This window comes from Helianthus annuus, chromosome 13, assembly GCF_002127325.2.
Source record: "Helianthus annuus cultivar XRQ/B chromosome 13, HanXRQr2.0-SUNRISE, whole genome shotgun sequence".
Classification (NCBI taxonomy): domain Eukaryota; kingdom Viridiplantae; phylum Streptophyta; class Magnoliopsida; order Asterales; family Asteraceae; genus Helianthus; species Helianthus annuus.
Window position 1 is genome coordinate 160,962,299 of NC_035445.2, and position 20,080 is coordinate 160,982,378.

The 20,080-nt window shown below is 39.5% G+C and overlaps 1 pseudogene; it reads right to left on the reverse strand.

The window, feature by feature from the left end:
* Positions 1-683: 683 nt before the first annotated feature.
* On the reverse strand, positions 684-14,257 carry LOC110902170 (annotated as a pseudogene).
* Positions 14,258-20,080: the final 5,823 nt, after the last annotated feature.

Genomic DNA, 20,080 nt, shown 5'->3' on the forward strand with positions numbered 1-20,080 from the left:
TAACCATATCAGATGAGAGTTCGCTGACCCGTTTGTTTTGTCTCCATATCAGTCGGTACATATATTACATTATAGAAACAGATGTGGTGATAATTTTATACTGCACTCTGGTGGATATATAAAATAAACACATACTTTAAGGTTATGGAGTTTTTTATTTATTTTTATTATTGAGCACATATCAGAACAAACTATTGAAGTAGTGTAGAAAGCATTTGAGTTGTAGTTTTTAGTGTAGAAAGTATTTTATAAATATAGCTTATCCAGAACACAGATAGAGGAAATCAACCAAATTGGCTAGTTAGATGTTCTTTAGATTTCATATAGTTTAAAGTCAAAATTCTTCTAATTGGTTGCGCCTTGATGAAGAACCGATCAATCTTCACGTCTTTAAGAATATCTACGTCATGTACCTCTAACCTAAAGTTTGTAAAACTTGGTTGTACACTCGTACCACGAAACCAAATGCTATCTAAAGGGCTTGTAGCTTAGTGGTACTAGTGAGTGGAGTAAGATTTCCCTCCCCAAGTGGTGAGTGTTCGGGTTCCGGAATGGACAATGATGTGGATTTAGGAACATGTTTAGTGGTGTGTGAGTTACCGTTCTAAAAGAGCTAAACGAAATGCTAATAGGTCAACATACCTTGTTGACCGGATATTAATATTAATATTATTATTAATAAGCATGAGTATGATCAATATATACACTTTTCTTTAAAAATAATAATAAGATTGCAGATTTCACAAGTATGGTACAATTTAAAGCTTCAAATGATGTAAATGAGAAACACCGTCAAGGCCCTTAGAGAAGGAATATTGAACGTAGTCATGAACTGTGGTTTCCCTGTACCTCGGTGGGTTCTCATCGGAAAGCAATTCCTTGATAGGTCCGTACACCTTCGTGGACGCTGCTAGGGAGCTGCTAAAGAAACATGCCACCGACACCCTTGGTCCTTTCTCATTCGCCACCACTCTGTGCTCCACACTTTTCAATTTGTCATTCGATATCATCTGGAACTTAACAATATTAGATTCTAGTTTTTAATAGTTTTCATTAGGCTTGTAAGTGAACACGAACAGAGAATGCTCATGTTCGTTTGTTTAACTTTAACCAAACATATGTGCTTACACGAACATTTAAACGAACGGGGTTTACTTGTTCGTGTTATTCCTTAAGAAAACAAATGTGGTCGTGTTTATTTAGGTTCTTTCATTAATAGTATAAACGAATGGTTCACGAATGTAAACAAACATAACTGAACATAGTTAAATGAACATAACTAAGCTAACACCAATTAAAACTAACTATGAATAACGTTGTGTTAAAATTATAAAACTAGACTAAATTATAATTGGTGATATTTTAGTTTCATAAAACTAAACTAAATGGTAACGGGCGTAACAAATTTAAATGATAAACCAAAGAACTTAAAAAACGTAAGGATATTTAAATGAACGAACGCCCATTAACATAATTAACCAACTGAACATGTGTTCGTGTTTGTTCATTAAATCAATTAAAATGAATAAAAAAGTTTTGTTCATGATTGTTCGTTTGTTCATGATCGTTCGTTCCGTTCACTAAACGTCCAGTTCGTTTACAAGCCTGATTTCCATAATCAAAATAACATGTAGAACTAGACTTGCCTGTAACAGATCCCCAATATTGATCACAAGCGCACCCGGAGTAGGTGGAACATCAACCCATTGATTTTGATGAAGTATTTGCAGCCCGCCAATATCATCTTGTAGAAGCACCGTCAAGAAACCGTCATCCGTGTGTTTGGTTGCACCCATGGTTAGATCTGGTTGGGGACAAGCAGGGTAACAATGGCCTATGAATGTGAGTGCCTTGTCACATTCCATATCCCCCAAGTGATTTGGTTTCAAACCTAAAGCCTCCGAGATCAACCGAAACAATAAGCCGCCAAGTTTCAGCATATGATTCGAGTACTCGATTTATATGTCTCTACAAACCTCCGGCAATTCTTCCACCTTTGGAGGTGATGGAGCCATAAATGAAAAATATGTGTCTCTCCAGTTCGCGGCTGGCGAAGTATACAGATCAAAATTGCTATTATACACCACGGTCCTCGAAACATCTCTCAAGTAAAACCGTATTTTAATCTCCACATCTTGTTCGTGGAATCTACGAACGCCTTGAAGCGTCTCGTGCATCACACTCAACGGGATTCCATGATTCACTACTTGAAAAAGCCCGATATTCTCCGAGGCAACACGGATCTTTTCCACCACTGATGCTCTATCGGTGGATCCGAGGTCTATGAGTGGAAGCTCGATAGAGGTGGAAGCTTTTTGAATGGTTTCGGGTTGATTGATGAAGATGCGAGTGTTGGTGCACTTGTGTCTGTACTTTGTCTGTATTCGGTCTGTATGTAAACGATGTCCTTGTCAGTCCTGTAAGTTGACAAAGTCAACCGTCCTCCTGGTTTGACTTAGTCAACAGTTGAAAGATATGCTGTGTCGAAGGATAAGAGGTCGAAGGATAATGTGGATCCTTCGACCTCATCGAAAGATATGGTTCGAATCATAGACCTCGAAAGGTAATCTTTCGAGGTCCTTGATGATCTTTCGAATACTTGGTCTTCGATAGATGATCCTTCGGACCATCTATCAGATCCTTCGATCAGGCATGCTAGGCTGGGTATATATATACCCATGCAGTGTTGAGTTTTAGATAGATGCACACAGACAGAACACACACATCCGAGAGATATTGTTGAGAGCATTCTGTCCAGAAAACACACACACACTTTGAGAGTTTACAAGTTAGGTTTGTAAACATTGTGCTTGTAACCGAAACCTTCATTTGCATTAATACAAGATTGTGTTAATCGGTGAACCCGTGTGTGCTTGTGTTCATACTTGCTTAATCCCGGTTTGCTTGCTAGCTTGGATTCCGCACTCGCTAGTGAGTTAGTATAACAAGGTTTGAGGTTCGTCATCCACCGGATAGGGACCTACAAGTGGTATCAGAGCCTGGCTCTTTACCTTGTTTAAAACCGGGTTTTTCAAGTTCTTGGTGTGTGTTTGAACACTTGGTTTAACACCCGTTTTTGTTGGTTTTTCTACACTTTTAAACTGGAAAACGTGTTTTAAACTTACCGGGAGTGTTCATAAGTGGGTTGGGTAACTAGAAAATTTGTTTGAATGATTTGGTGTTTTTCCGGCGAATATTCCGGTTAAACTTCCGGTGACTGGTTCTAGGATAAGGTTATCCATTTTTGGCATATTTTATTTCAAAATCTTGGTTGGTAAGATAGTTGTCAGCCTGCCATACCCTTTTGCCGAAAGTTGACTTACCAACCCATCACCTTTTCACCAACCTATCACATCAACGTCAGTTGTGTCAGAACCTCTCGAAAGATATCCTTCGACTTCGAAAGATCATCTTTCGATCAAGGAAGGCTCGAAAGATCATCATCCTTCGACCCATCCTTCGAAGTCTGAAACATATCCTTCGATTAAGGAATCTTTTCGAAAGATAAGTGTCCGAAAGATAGGGATTTATCTCGAAAGATAAGGATCTTTCAAGTGTGAATCTTTCAAGTGTGAATCTTTCGAGATTTTGAATCTTTCGAAGCCAGTGCTCGAAAGTCAACAGTGATCCTTCGAACACTGTTGATCATTCGAACAAGTGTTGATCTTTCGATTGTGGACAGTTTATTTTTAACAAGTTTCTGTGATTTCAGATCTTTCGGAACAGGATCCTTCGGCCGTGATATCTTTCGGACTTCTCACTTAGCATTTATTTTGCTTATCTATCATGAATCCGAGTTGGTGGAATCCGGCTCCAGATAATGGTGAATATACAAGATCAAATGTCACTCCCTCATGGTGGGGTACACCGGCTCCAGACGATGGAAAATACACGAATACAAGGTCATCTCCTTTATGGGCCGAGTCGCCGGTATCGACATCTTCTCAGGGAAATCAATGGGCTTTGGTATCGAATCAAACTCCGAGCATTCAAAGTATTCTACTAAGCGAAAGTGAAACAGGAAGTTTGAATCGACCTCCAAAGTTGATGCATTTGAATGAATATCCAGGATGGGTTGAGAGATTTAAAACATATGTTCTTGGTCAAAATACCGAACTGTGGATACGTTTCACCACAGATTTCGATCAAGCCATATAGGTTGCTGCTTCAGATTCTGCTACGTTTGCTGATCTTCCAGAAGATAAAAAGAAAACTTATGATCTGGAAAAGAAGGCATATGCCATTCTCACTCAGGCGTTGAGCAAGGATATCTACCATCAGTTCGTCAGCTTCAAGACAACAAAGAAGTTGTGGGACGGATTGAAAAACAGAGGAGTGGGAAATGCAGCAACACGTCAAATGCGTCATGATCTTCTCAAGAAAGAATTTGAAGGTTTCACTTGTATGGACAAGGAGTCCTTGGGAGATATGACAAGCCGATTTTATCATCTGCTTACGGAATTGGATAATTATAGTGTAGTGACAACTCAAGCTGAAGTTGTGAAGAAGTTTGCTGATGCTTTGCCTCCTCAATGGAGTAGTTTCTTGGAAATCCTGAAGTACAACGGAGTGTTGAGAACCACTAATATCAACGAATTCGTTCAACTTTTGGAAAACAAGGATCAGGAGGAAACATTGAAGGCAAAGAGAGTTCCATTGCCACAGAATCCGGAAATGTACTGTGGAACTTCCAATTCTTCGTCTGCAAGAACCGGTCCACATGCTCCACTTCAAACAGCGTTTGTCACAAGCACAGATTGTTTTGGCAACCCAATCCAAGTTCCTGTTAAGCCACCTCCCACCACAGACATGTATGGAAATCCAATCCAACCACCTCCACCTCCTCCTGCTCAACAACAACAACGTGCATGTTATGGAGGAACATCATCTGCTGGTCAACAATCTAAGTCAAGTACAGTACAGCTCGACACGTCAAGCTTCTCTAAAATCAGTGTAGAAGTAGCTAAGGAACACATGGAGCTGCTTAACACTGTAGTGAGCGCATACTGTGGGTTGATAGAAGGTCAGATTGGCAACATTAATCTGACACAAGAAGATTACAGGCAGATTGATAAAGAGGAGATGGACTTGATGGACATCAAGTGGGCATTTGCGAGTGCTGTGAGAAGAGCAAAGGATTGGATGGAGAGTACTGGAAGAACCAGCTTGGAAAGTAAGCGAGACACCAAGTATGGGTTCGATAAGCAGGCCGTTAAGTGCTTCAACTGTGGTGAACGGGGTCACTTTAAACGGGAATGCACCAAGCCAGCCCAGCACGGAAATCAAAACCCCTTCAGAAACCAAGGCAACCGGCAGAACAGAAACAATGATCGTACCATGGTACCCGTCAACAACCAAACCAACCGGGCACTTGCGGTTCAGGTAGATGAAGGTTGTGACTGGTCAATCCAGTTGGGTGGTGATGCTCCCGATGGAACAGCATGTTTTGCTCAGATTGTGAAGGAGCTAGTTCACACCAGTGGTGGAGAATCTTCTGCCAGTGGTGGTGAATCGTCTGAAGATGAAGACTCTTCTGGGTACAGCAGAAGTGTTGATGAAGAATCATCCAATTCTGGTGATGATCATGTGGGTGAGACATCTAATGTTTCGGATGATGCTGACTTTGATGAGCTTTTGGAGGAAGCTGCAGCAGAAACTCAAAGAAGATCTATTTTGGTGGATCAAGCTGCTTATACTTCGTCTTCTCTCCATTCAGCCTTTATGGCTAATGTCGACGGTTCATCAAGTCAGGTATGTGTCGATGAACCCACTGCTGTTAATTGTGATGAGTGTGCTAGGTTGCATGCTAGATGTGCAGAAATGGAGAAAAGTATGTCTGAGTTGCAAGGCAAACATGATGCTTTACAAGCTAGTTTGTTTGACTTGCAAGACAAACATACTACTGTGAATGAGAATTTGAGTGACTTGCAAAGTAAGCATGACGCTTTGCAAGAAAAATATGATGTGACCTTTCTCCACAATCAGAAATTGACTGTGGATCTCTCAAAATGCACAGAAGCCAACATGTTTCATGAAAACCATGAAAAAGAATTTAAGTCAATGATTGAAACATTAAAGAAAGATAAAACTGAATTGACAAAAATGGTTTCAAGAAAACAGACGGACATTAATTTGTATATCTCTCGTCTTGAAACAATGCAAAAAGAGATGGCTTGTGTGAAAACCGAAAGTGATGCGATCCAACTCAAGCTAGACAGTTATTTGAGCTCTAGCTATGTGTTAGATCACATCATTGATGTTCAGAAGGAAAAGAGAGATGTCACATGCATAGGCTACAAGAAGTGTCCACCACCAGTGAGACATAATTATGACGCCATGCCTGATGAAGAGGACAGGGTATTCTTTGAACCTTCTGTGCCTCTAGATGTTAAGGAGTTTGCTGCAGGACTCGGATACCAAAAGGAAGTATCCTCAGATTCAGATGTGTCAGCAGATACATTTGTGAGTGCTGAACAGAATCAAGATCCTCCAGTTGTGATTGAGGATGCTGATTCGTCTGATGATGAATCTGATGATACTGTCCCAGCAAAGTCTGATGCGGTAGTCAAAAATGAGGACATACCTCTTGAGAATCACATTCTATGTGATCCCCCTGTACAACCCGCTAAGACTATTGCAACTGAGTCCTCATCTGCAGAAGAGCCGGAGAGTGTGAATTTGCTGTACACTCTAGTTGGTGATGATAAAATTTACTCAGACAAAGATTTTCCCATTAAGAATGTTAATCAATCCTTAATCTGCAAAGTCTTTGAGAATTCGACGAGTAAGTTCTTGGGAAAGGCAGGACCTAAAGTTACAGTTACACAGTGTCCTCCTATTCCAAAGGCTGAAATTCGAAAACAATTTGGTAACAAGAAATTACCAACAGTGCCAACACAGCAAAATCACACCAAACCCAAAGGTAAAACACCGGCTCAAGCTAACAAAAAGCCGAACCAAAAGAAGAAGAAAAAGGTTAACTTTGTGAAATCGACGGGAACGGACAAAATTGAAAAGTTTGAAAATCAATCTAACTTAGATTTTGTCAAGAAAGCTATTGTCGAGAAAAGAAATGAACCAAGCAGTTCAAAACCTAGTACCTCGGGTTCACAAAGTTCAACATCATCGGCTAGACGATCACATGATTCTTCGGGGTTTGTAGAACGAAGATCATGTTTTGAATGTGGAACCATTGGACATATTATTCGTAATTGTCCATATCTTCATAAACAAAAAGGAAAGGTTGATGATCCCCGTGGTAAAACTGACCATAAGCCAACTGTTTTCACAAAACAAGATCCCCGACTTGTAAAAGAAAGGGAAAAGAAACAGAAAAGGCAACAGGTCAAGAAAATTGAAAAAGCAATTAAAACTGATGTGGTTCAAAAACAATCTGTTGCTGTAAAACCAGAAACTTCTACAATTTCAAACAATCAAGAAGTTAAAATTTTAAAGAAAGATACTGGTAAAACAAAACAGACATGGAAACCTAAATCGGTTACTGAATCAGGGGGACCATCACAATTCACCAACCATCAAAGACAAGAAGTTATTGTCATTGATGAAAATGGAAGACCCAAGACCACAATGGCTTGGGTCCCCATCTCCAACTAATTCATTTGAGTTCATGTGCAGGGTGCTTCAGGAGGAACTATCAGTAGTCACTGGATTGTTGATAGTGGGGCATCCAGGCACATGACAGGCGACATAAAGCTTCTCTACGACGTTAAATCTATTAGAGGAGGTTATGTTGCTTTTGCTGGAGATAAAGGTGGATACATTACGGGAGAAGGAATGATATCTAACGGGATTGTCAGCTTTGACAAGATCAATTTTGTGCAACAACTTGATCACAATCTTCTTAGTGTTTCTCAAATCTGTGACAAGAAATTTTCAATACACTTTGATGCTAATGGATGTTATGTGCTGAAACCCGGCTTCAAAATTCCAAAAGAATGGATTCTCTTGTCGGCTCCAAGGATAAATGATTTGTACGTCCTTGATATGAGCCAAGCTATCACTACGTCTGCACAAGCAACTTGTTTCGTTTCCAAAGCCACAGAAAAAGACACTATCTCTTGGCACAGACGAATGGGTCACATTCACTTACGCAAAATGAATCATTTGGTTTCAAATGAATTGGTGAATGGTGTACCCCTCAAAAATTTCCATCTTCAAGACATCTGTGTTTCGTGCCAGAAAGGAAAGCAAACAAAGAAGAAGCACCCTACAAAGAAGATCAACACGGTGGCAGTTCCTCTTGAACGCTTGCACATGGATTTGTTCGGTCCTGTCAAGCACAAGAGTATTCGGGCTGATCAATACTGCCTCGTGGTTACTGATGATTATTCAAGATTTTCTTGGGTTGCGTTCATGGCACACAAGAGTGAAACCTTTGGTATTATCAAAAACTTGATCATTCAGATTGAGAATTTGTATAAATTGAAGGTTAGGCGGATACGTAGCGACAATGGTACTGAATTTAAAAATCATTCCATGACGGAGTTCTGCACTTCAAAAGGTATTCTTCATGAGTTTAGTGCAGCTTATACTCCTCAACAGAATGGCGTCGCTGAACGTAAGAACCGCACATTGATCGAGACTGCTAGGACAATGTTGGTAGAGTCACAGTTGCCCATTCCATTCTGGACTGAAGCTGTGGCCTCTGCATGCTATACATTGAACAGAGTCCTTACAGTCAAAAGGCACAACAATACCTGCTTTGAGCTTCTTCAAAAAACGGAAACCAGATTTGTCTTATCTCGAACCGTTTGGAGCTCCATGCACAATCATCGATCCTAATGGAAAGTTTGGGGCAAGAGCAATTGATGGATACTTTCTTGGGTATGCCACCCCTAACTTACGAGTCTGGAATCTAGAGACTAAAAGGGTCGAGGAATGGTCTGAGGTCAGAGTACAAAGGCACACCTTGCCAGTCAAAAATCCGGGTCAACCTTGGATGTTTGAGTACGATGACTTCTTCAATTCGATCAATGTTGAAGCCGTTGAAGAAAATGCTGCGGCTAGGATGTTTTTCGAGAGTGACAATGCAACAGTTTCACCGGTGGTTCGTCCAATTCTTGTTAATCAAGAACCATCTTCTTCGGTGAACAATAATACTCTCAACAATGAGGATTTTCATGATGCAAACGAATTGAACGAATCTTCAGAGGATGATGAATTTGTAGATGCAGATCAAGAAGCCCCAACAACAGCAGTTCATGGTACTTCAGAGGGTACTCCTCCAGTGGATGCCCATAGAACAGCTGAGGCTACTGCATCATCCTCTTCGTCAATTCCGGGTCTTGATTTGGTTGTTGATCTTAATCTTAACAACCTGGGTATAAATGTTCCAGTTCCTGATAATCCAGAAACAAGGATTCATAATACCCATCTCAACAAAACATCATTGGAAATGTGCAAAGTGGCGTTCAAACAAGAAACATGTTGCGGAACAACAACAATGCAGGCTTGTATGCAGCTATTCGAGAATCCGGCCAACAAAACGATTGGTCTTTCGCGTGTTATGTTTCACAGGAAGAACCAAGAACGTGGAAAGAAGCCTTGAAAGATAACGCTTGGGTTGAAGCAATGCAGGAAGAACTGCAACAATTCCAGAAGCTGGGTGTCTGGAAACTTGTAGAGAAACCTGCTGGATACAAGAAGATTGGTACCCGTTGGGTTTTCAAATGCAAAAAGGATGACCGCGGAGTTGTTATCCGAAACAAAGCACGTTTAGTCGTTCAAGGTTTTCGTCAGATTGAAGGAATCGACTACAACGAAGTCTATGCACCTGTTGCACGTCTCGAAGCAATTCGAATTTTTCTAGCCTATGCGTCCTTCAAAGGATTCAAGGTTTATCAGATGGACGTGAAAAGTGCATTCTTACATGGTGTGGTTGAAGAAGAGGTATACGTCGAACAGCCTCCAGGTTTTGAAGATCCTATCCATCCCGATCGGGTTTGGTTGTTCAACAAAGCTCTTTATGGTCTTCATCAAGCACCACGAGCTTGGTATGCAACCTTATCTCACTATCTGCTGGAGAACGGTTTTCGAAGAGGTCTTATCGACTGTACTCTTTTCATCAAAGAACAAGATGGAGATCTTCTTCTGGTACAGGTATACGTTGATGATATTATTTTTGGTTCTACTAATGATGTCTTGTGTAGGGAATTCGAGCGCATTATGCAGGATAAATTCGAGATGAGTGCTATGGGGGAAATGACTTTCTTCTTGGGCCTACAAGTTCAACAAACAGAGTCTGGGATATTCATCCATCAGACTAAATATGTTGGTGACATCTTGAGCCGGTTCCAGATGTCTGATGCAACGCCCATTGGTACCCCATTGCCAACAAATCACGGAATTACTCCAGACTTGAAGGGAGAAGCTGTTAGCCCTTCAAACTATCGCGCAATGATCGGATCTCTTATGTACCTCACAGCATCAAGGCCAGACATAATGTACCCAACGTGCCTGCTTGCCAGATATCAAGTCAACCCGAAGGCCTCACATCTTGCTGCTGTCAAAAGGATTTTTCGTTATTTGAAGGCGTACCCTGACACCGGTCTGTGGTACCCTAGGGATAATAACTTTGAATTGGTAGCTTTCAGTGATTCTGATTTTGGCGGATGCAAAATCGACGGTAAATCCACAACGGCTGGATGTCAGTTCTTAGGAAATCGCCTAGTCACATGGCAGTGCAAGAAGCAGACGTGTGTAGCTACATCAACATGCGAAGCTGAATACATTGCTGCCTCAAGTTGTTGCTCCCAAGTTCTTTGGATTCAACAACAAATGCGGGACTACGGTTTTGAATTCCTAACTACTCCTATTTACGTTGATAATTCTGCTGCTTTAGATATCACTAGAAATCCTGTGCAGCATTCAAAGACCAAACACATCGAAATCAAATATCACTTCATACGTGATTGCTTTGAGAAAAGGCTAATCGATGTTGTTAAGGTCCACACCGATGACCAACGTGCCGACTTATTTACCAAAGCTTTTGACAAATCAAGATTTGACTTTTTATTATTGGTAAACGGCATTAAGGTCAAGCAAGAGTAAACCAACATCGGAAAATCATTTTTGTAAATACCTTTGTGTTTTTAAATTTGTCTTAGTTTATTGATTTTAAGGGGAGTAAATCCAAAATCTGAAAATCCAAAAACATCGAAAAATTTCAAAAACACAAAAACATTAGAAAAACAAAAATGAGTTTCCTGGCGAGCAAAAGAGAAAGTGATAGTACATCAGTGGTCTATCCAAGCTTCTTTAAACCTTAAATGCAAAACGATTAGCCGCTCTATATAAGATGTATCGGTAGGCTCACAATCATTTTAAAGTGTGCAGGGTGATATAAACCTTAATCGACTGAAGACCAGGTGGGAACCACTCATTGGCATATGGTCTTAGTACCGAAATTTCGTTTGATAGATTGCCGAGGTTCTGAGATATTCGGTCTTTATGCTGCTTATCATCTGGGTATCATGGTTGTATCTTTTACCGAAAAATAACGGGGACGCAAGTCTAGATCTTCCATGATACTATACATACGTGTACATATTGCATACTGCATTCGACCTCAATAAGTGATAAACAATCACATGTCCCTACAAATAAGTGATAATATATCACATTTATCCGGGTGTCAAGTTCGTCTCTCTGCTGTACGGAAGTACTGACCTGTTCACGGACTTGCACCTGTGCCCTCATGCATACGAAAATCAAGTTCCTCTTCAATAAGTGATTATATCACATAGGGCTTGTTTTCAAATCAAAAATAAGTGAGTATCTCACATTTTATACGGTCAAACAGATGATAATCGGTATACTCACCGGTAAGATGATTACATCTGATAAGTTGAGCTTAAGTGGACAACAATACCGATAATTGTTATAGGATGCTTATCTTAATGTTAACTAACTATACAACAAGAGTGTTTTGGCATGACCGTACACTGATATGATTCTCTTACCCTCGAAACTCGCAAAAAGAATGTTTGTATATATTTATTTATTTACTGCTTAACTTTTATTGTTTTTCTTTTTAAACAGTTTCGTCGTTTGATGCATATCAGCACGACATTAGCGGTGATGTCGTTTGATAACACTCAAAGGATTTTAAATTGTTGTCTTTTAATTTCAAAAATACCAAAAAGATTTTAGGTGTGTTTTAATATAAACTTTATAAAAGCCAAAAAGATTTTCTTTCTACTTTATTTTCGATCGTACGATGTTGGAACTCGAGTCTTCGTTACCTGAAACCTGAACGAAAACCGAATTGACTAAAATCTTCATAAACGGTCAAAATTTGCAAGTTTTGAAAGTAAAAGGCTAAAATTGACAAATTTATTGAACTTTCAAACTGTCGGACGGTGTTTGATTGTGACATGGTCATTCGTGTGTCTTTTGTTTATACTATATTCCAAGCAGTTGTTCTCATTACGCGTTTAGATTTCTTGCATGTGCAGATTCTAAAGGCTAGGAGAACATGGTCGATGACAAGCTTTGGAATGAAGACACGACGAGAAGGCGCTCAAAAGATGAAGATGATCGAGTTGCCGCTGGCCATCATCAACACCACAAGGATCTCACTTCATAAAGATCAAGTCATTCACGAGCATAACTCAAGGGGGAGCTTATGTTAAGGGGGAGTTTGTCAACACACTTCCTACATGATACGGGTAGTTTGTTGATACACTCTCTGCTTTCAAGACGTGAAGACTTTGAAGATCCTCCGACATTGAAGACTTGAAAGGACATCAGAGTTTTGTTAACTCGAAGACCAAAGACCGTCGAAGTTCAAGACGAGTCTACAACCATAGAAGATAAAGACAAAGCTACAGCCAAGGGGGAGTTTGTTGGTGCACTTGTGTCTGTACTTTGTCTGTATTCGTAAGTTGACAAAGTCAACCGTCCTCCTGGTTTGACTTAGTCAACAGTTGAAAGATATGCTGTGTCGAAGGATAAGAGGTCGAAGGATAATGTGGATCCTTCGACCTCATCGAAAGATATGGTTCGAATCATAGACCTCGAAAGGTAATCTTTCGAGGTCCTTGATGATCTTTCGAATACTTGGTCTTCGATAGATGATCCTTCGGACCATCTATCAGATCCTTCGATCAGGCATGCTAGGCTGGGTATATATATACCCATGCAGTGTTGAGTTTTAGATAGATGCACATAGACAGAACACACACATCCGAGAGATATTGTTGAGAGCATTCTGTCCAGAAAACACACACACACTTTGAGAGTTTACAAGTTAGGTTTGTAAACATTGTGCTTGTAACCGAAACCTTCATTTGCATTAATACAAGATTGTGTTAATCGGTGAACCCGTGTGTGCTTGTGTTCATACTTGCTTAATCCCAGTTTGCTTGCTAGCTTGGATTCCGCACTCGCTAGTGAGTTAGTATAACAAGGTTTGAGGTTCGTCATCCACCGGATAGGGACCTACAGCGAGGGACGTGTCGGATACCCGCATCGACGAGGCCTTGGACGCCGGTTTTTGCTTGGTCGAAAGCTTTGAGTTCGGTTTAGGGCTGTTCATGAGCCGAGCCGAGCCGAGCCAGGCCAAGCTCGGGCTCGGGCTCGGCTCGATTATAAACCGAGCTGGCTCGGCTCGGCTCGGATTTGAAACCGAGCTGAAAATCTAAGCTCGGGCTCGGCTTGGTTTTAAACCGAGCTGGCTCGGCTTGGTTTGGCTCGATTTTATATAAAAAAAGCTAATATATATCTATTAAAATTTAATAGCCTAAAATATTATTCAATAATTTAAAATAATATATTCAAAATAAGTTCAGCCTCATACAATTCAAACCAAAATCAAGTTTAACAATACCAAATAAGTTTTAATTTCAATAAAATACAATATTAGTTCATTAGTATGGTAATCAATCTTCAAATATACCATAAATATCAAATTACAAACCTATATACATGTAACTAATAATCAGTTTTTTTTGTAATATATTATAATGTATATAAAATTAAAACTTATTATAAGTAAAATAATTCGAGCTAAACCGAGGCGAGCTACAAAGCGAGCCGAACCGAGCCAGCTCGGCTCCTTACGAGCCGAGCCGAGCTAGGCTCACTTTCTAACCGAGCCGAGCCGGCTCGGCACACTTTTAAACCGAGCTAAATCGAGCGAGCTTTTTCCAAGCGAGCTCCGAGCCGCGAGCTTCTTGAACAGCCCTAGTTCGGTTACTCGATCGTATGGTGTGATGGTTGAAGTTGTGGTGGTCATGTTTGTTATGATGATCGTATGCAAAGACTCATACTATAAATGGAGATATGTAGTCAACTAGAGATAGAATTGCCGCCACACATTCATTATTGCAATCTTTGACTTTTAGTTTTTTGTTTTTTGAGCGCCATCTTTGACTTTTAATCAATGATGAAAATATCAAAACCACTGCCCCACAAAAATTAAGTTGTGGTTCGAACTTTGAAGCTATCTTATATTTAAATATCAGTACTGTTCTATTTAAAAAAAATCGTTTATTTTGTAAATTATAAAGATGAACCCTATTTATCAAAAGTCATAAAAACGGTTCAAGTATAGATTTTCTTTATTAATTATTAATGATTAAAAAAGGGTAGCGGCGTAGCTTGTTGCCTGTAATCCAACTAAATTTAGAAAAGATAAATACAAGCATTTTTCAATAAACATCTATACCCTAATATTTATCCGCAGTTTGAGCAGCGATTGGACAAACACTCGAACTGGAGCGAAAATTTTGGAACATCTGGGGTGGCCAAGGCCGGCTTTTTCCTAAACGAAGTGTGTGTCAATTTCAACATGTTTTGTATGTTGATGTTGAACTAGGTTCTTGGACTAGTAGACAACTAACATGTTGTCACAATAAACTACAGTAGCTCGGTGCAGTGGGACATGAAGCTCGAGTAGCAGATTATGCAACCATGTAGTTTCAGCAGAGCCGGCCCTGAGAATTCGTTTACCCTGTTCGAGCTTGAAAAAATGTGCCCTTAGGCCTTAACGAAATTGGGTATTGGACTCACAAAAGGTCTAAACCTAATGCCAAAGGGGTTAATAACTAATCTAAACCATAAGAAAAGTTTTGTAAGGAGGCCTATGTTGGTGTTTGTATGAGTGTACCATATTAAAAAAAATATTTTACATATACATATCGGATTTTTTTCATAAAAAACGTGCCCTTGAAATATCGGGCCCTGGCCGGTGGTCCTCCCCGCCCACCCTCAGGGCCGGCCATGAGTTTCAGCAACGACATATATAGAACCCCACTGGATCTGTCAGTTGTGGTTTGGATGACCATAGTAAGTTATCGCTCACAAAAACACAATATCTCGATGTTGACCAACAGGAATCTAGAGTCTAGACATCTTCCAAAATCGGCATCAGATATTGTCATTGAATAAGTAGAAAACGAGGTAAAGTGTAGACCGCAATCAACTGTACCATTCGGGTATCGCAAGATTTGCATCATAAATTGAAAATGAGGTTCCCTTAGGCATGCAAAACCAAACAAACCTGCTGAACAGCAAAAGTAATGTCTGGGCGCATGAAGGTAAGATATTGTAACACCCCAGCTAGAGTTCGGTATATGATACCATCGAGAAGCAAGTCACCAGAGGTGGTGCTGAGCTTATTGGACCTATCCACGGGTGTAGCACATGGTTCACCCGCGGACATACCTGCACGTAAAAAATTTCACGAATGTTGGGGGCCTGAGACGAAAAAGAAGGTTATGTATGTCTCAAGTGGCAATGATACCAAAAATATGATGAATGTTGAGAGATGTTGAACTTTCATTCATTTGGGTTATTCATTATTTATTGGGCCTTATGTATGGGCCGGTTGTTACTGATTGTTATGTTTGTTGAAAGTTGTTGCAACAGGTAGTTGGGCCAGATATTTTGAAGGCGGTTTGTTGTAACTTCAGGGGTTATTGTTGTCAAGTTGTTGATCTATTGGTGCTAAGTGGTATATGTCTTGAGCTGCGATATATAAGGGCTTTCTCTCTCTTCAATTGTTGCTCCGCTCAGTATTTCACTTTTACTTTGTTTTAGATCTAGGGTTTGTTCATCAAGATCTCGGTTGTATCTTGGCTTCTTCTCTCATCTGTTTGAGAGATTTTCAGTACTGTTGGTATAGATGATCATCAGTGGATGATCATCAAGACTGGTTGTATCGTTTCATTTGTTCAGATCTTACATTTGTAAGATCTCTGGGTATTTGGGGGGCAAAGTTTTTGGTTTGGGTTAAATAAGAGATTTGTCACCGTTTTGTCGCTAGATCCGTGTTTGTTTTCTTTGAATGTTTGTGTGATTCATCTTCAAACCATGATTGTTAACATGGTATCAGAGCCTTCGAGCTCCTGTTGATGATGTGTTTTGTAGATCCGCTGTATTTTTTGATATTGTTTTTCTGATTAGTTGTTTGTATTTTGTTGTTTAGGGTTTCTGTGCTCGGAAACTTCTGTTGATACCAGATCTGGTTAGATCTGTTTGTTCCTGGTGGTGTTGATTCAAACCCTAGCTTAGGGTTTTCTGATTGGTGGTCGTCTTTGATCAAGGCTTCTGCGTTGGTCTCTGAATCCTAGAAGATTCAGGGCAAACTAACCTGAAGTATTATCTTGTGGTCTTTTCTCTTTATCAGATCCTGTAGTTCTTGAAAACTACAGATCTGGTGATTGTTGAAGATATTTGCACCCTCTGTAAGATCGCTCTTATTTCTTGTTTCTTATTTCTGTTGTTGGATTAGTTGAAGTCGGGGTAGTGAGGACCGGCACATATATTTGTTCTTTGGTTGTTATTGTTTTTCTAGGGTAGAGTGGCTCCTGAGTAAAGGCTTGTCCAGGCACCTTTGAGTGTTGAACCTGGAATCTGGTCCCTGACTCAGCTTCGCCCTTTGTTGTTTAATATTTGGTGCATTGTTTGTTGATTGCTTGTTTTGTTTGCTTTGTTTGTTGTGTTTGGTTGATTGATTGTTTGTTATCATGGCTGGTGGTGAGGGAACTTTGGTTACTCTTATCAGTAAATTGGATATAGGAGACCCTCTTTATTTGCATCCTAGTGATTCTAGTGCCCTGACTATAGTTAATATAAAATTGAAAGGTACTGAGAATTATTCTGTGTGGTCCAGTGCAATGAAACTTGCATTGGAAGCAAAGAATAAGGTTGGTTTTATAAATGGTAAATGTGAAAAACCTAAAGATAATGATGTTCTTGCTGCTCAGTGGGATAGGTGCAATTCTGTTGTGTTAACCTGGTTGCTTAACTCTGTGTCTGAAGAGTTGTTTTTAGGGCAGGTCTTTTCCAAACTTGCTTCTGAAGTTTGGACTGATCTGAGAGAGACTTATGATAAGGTAGATGGTTCTGTTGTCTATGATTTATATAAAAAGATTAACTGTATATCTCAAAATGGCTGTTCTGTGGCTGAGTATTATAATAAACTGACAACTATGTGGAAGCAGTTTGATGCAATGGTGCAACTGCCTTCATGTTCTTGTCAGGCAGCCAAAGATTACAATGATTTTTCAACTTTAATCAAACTAATGCAGTTTCTCATGGGTCTTGATGATGTTTATCAACCTGTGAGGACTCAACTGTTGACAAGAGAACCATTTCCTTCTGTTAAGGCTGCTTATGCCTTAATTTCTAGAGAAGAATCACATAGACTCTCAAGTAGTGGGTCAAAGGGTCAGAATGTGTCATATGTGGCTAGGTCTAACCAATCTAATCAAAACACATCTAGGAGGAATTTTAGAGGACCTAATTCAAATTTAAAATGTACCCATTGCAACATGTTAGGTCATACGGTAGATAGGTGTTTTGAAATAATTGGTTATCCTCCGGGTATGAGAAAAAGAACTAGTGGGACATTTAATAGAAATAATAGTGGTAATAATTCTAATAAATCTAGTATGTCATCTGGTCCATCTAGTTCTGCTATGTCTGCTTTGCCTTTTACACCTGAGCAGATTGCAAAGTTAATGAGTTTAGTAGGTGAAAAGGCTGATGGGGATCAGGAGAAGTCTAATATGGGAGGTATGTCGGCTTGTGTGTCTGGATTTCTTAGTTGTTCTAGTAGTGTGTGTTTTGATCATGACTATAATTGGGTTGTTGATTCGGGTGCTAATCAACACATGATCAAAAGTGATAAGGATATGTTTAACTGCATAGATGTGTCTGAGTGTGGGTTAAAGGTTGGTCATCCTAATGGGACAAGTGTTAGTGTGTTAAAAATTGGAGATCTTAGGCTGATTAACAATGTCATTATAAAAGATGTGTTTTATGTTCCTGGATACAGTGTCAATCTATTGTCTGTACACAAACTAGCCAAAGATAATAAAATAGCTGTCTTGTTTAATGAGGATAACTGTATGTTACAGGATTTGAGGTCAAAGAAAATCCTGGTGATTGGTAGACAAGAAAATGGGTTATATTTTGTTGGTAAAAATGGTAATTTTGCTAATTTGTGTTTTAATAGTTCTGTTAGATCAGATCTTTGGCATAGTAGGTTGGGTCATCCTTCTGATCAGGTTTTGGCTATTTTAAAAGATAGTTTGGATGTTAAAAGTGTTGAGCATAGTCCTTGTGAGGTTTGTCACAGGTCTAAACAAGTTAGAGTCCCTTTTCCTTTGAGTGAACATAAATCAAAGGAATTAGGGGATCTAATACATTTGGACTTGTGGGGACCTTATAAAGTGTCTAGCTATGAAGGTTATAAGTATTTTTTAACTGTTGTTGATGATTTTACTAGAACTGTTTGGTGTTATATGCTTAAGAATAAAGTTGAAGTTTTTGAAAATTTGAAGTTCTTTTATGAGCTTGTGTTAACACAGTTTAAAAAGAAAGTTAAGATGTTTAGAAGTGATAATGGTACGGAGTTTATAAACAGTCAAATGAACATGTTTTGTAAACAAAAGGGTATTATCCATCAGACTTCATGTTCATATACCCCACAACAGAATGGGGTAGTTAAGAGGAAGCACAGACATCTTTTAAACATAGCCAGAACTTTAATGTTTCAGAGTGGCCTACCTTTGAGGTTTTGGAGTGATTGTATTCTAACTGCTGTATATATTGTTAACAGGCTGCCATCTTCTGTGTTAAGTGGGAAAAGTCCTTATGAACTTATGTTTGGTTTTAGACCCTCTCTGTCTCATTTTAGGAATTTTGGGTGTCTTTGTTTCAGTACCATTTTAAATGAACCTGATAAATTTGCTTATCATGCTGATAAGTGTGTTTTGATAGGGTATTCTAATGTGAAAAAAGGGTATAAACTTTGGAGTATTGATGAGAAAAAGGTTTTTTTCTCTAGAGATGTCAAATTTTATGAACATGTGTACCCTTTTAAGTCTAAACAGATTAATGATGATGTTATGGTTGATAACAGTTTAAATTTGATAAATTTTTTTGATCAAAATGAAACAAATGCACCTGAAGTTTCTTTAACTCCCAATGATGAAGAGGGTACGACTGATTCTCACGACACAGTCAGTGATGATCAGCAGCCAGGTCCCTCTACATCTGCCACTCCTGGTCTAAGTAGTGCAGGTCATAACTTAGGATCTAGTGTAGAAGGTAGTAGTAGGAGGGAGTCTGGCAAGGCAGAGGACACTGTTGTGTCAACTGATGAGATCAGCCCATCTGAGGGAAATCTAGAAGGTCTTAGACGATCTTCTAGAAATACTTCTGTTCCAAAAAGGTTTCAAGACTTTGTTCTAAATAGTTGTGCTAAGTATGATATAAATAAAGTTGTGAGCTATGCTTGTTTGACTGCTGATAATGTTGCTTATATTAGTAGTTTAAATAAGACATCTAAACCGAGTAGTTATAGTGAGGCTTCCAAAGATCCTAGGTGGATCGAAGCCATGAATCTTGAAATGGAAGCATTGATGCGTAATCAAACTTGGGAACTTGTTGATTTACCTAGTGGTAGAAAGCCTATAGGTTGTAAATGGGTCTATAGAGTTAAATATAAAGCTAATGGTGAGGTTGAGCGATATAAGGCTAGGCTTGTAGCAAAAGGGTATAATCAAAGGGAAGGTTTAGATTTTGGTGAAACCTTCTCACCTGTTGT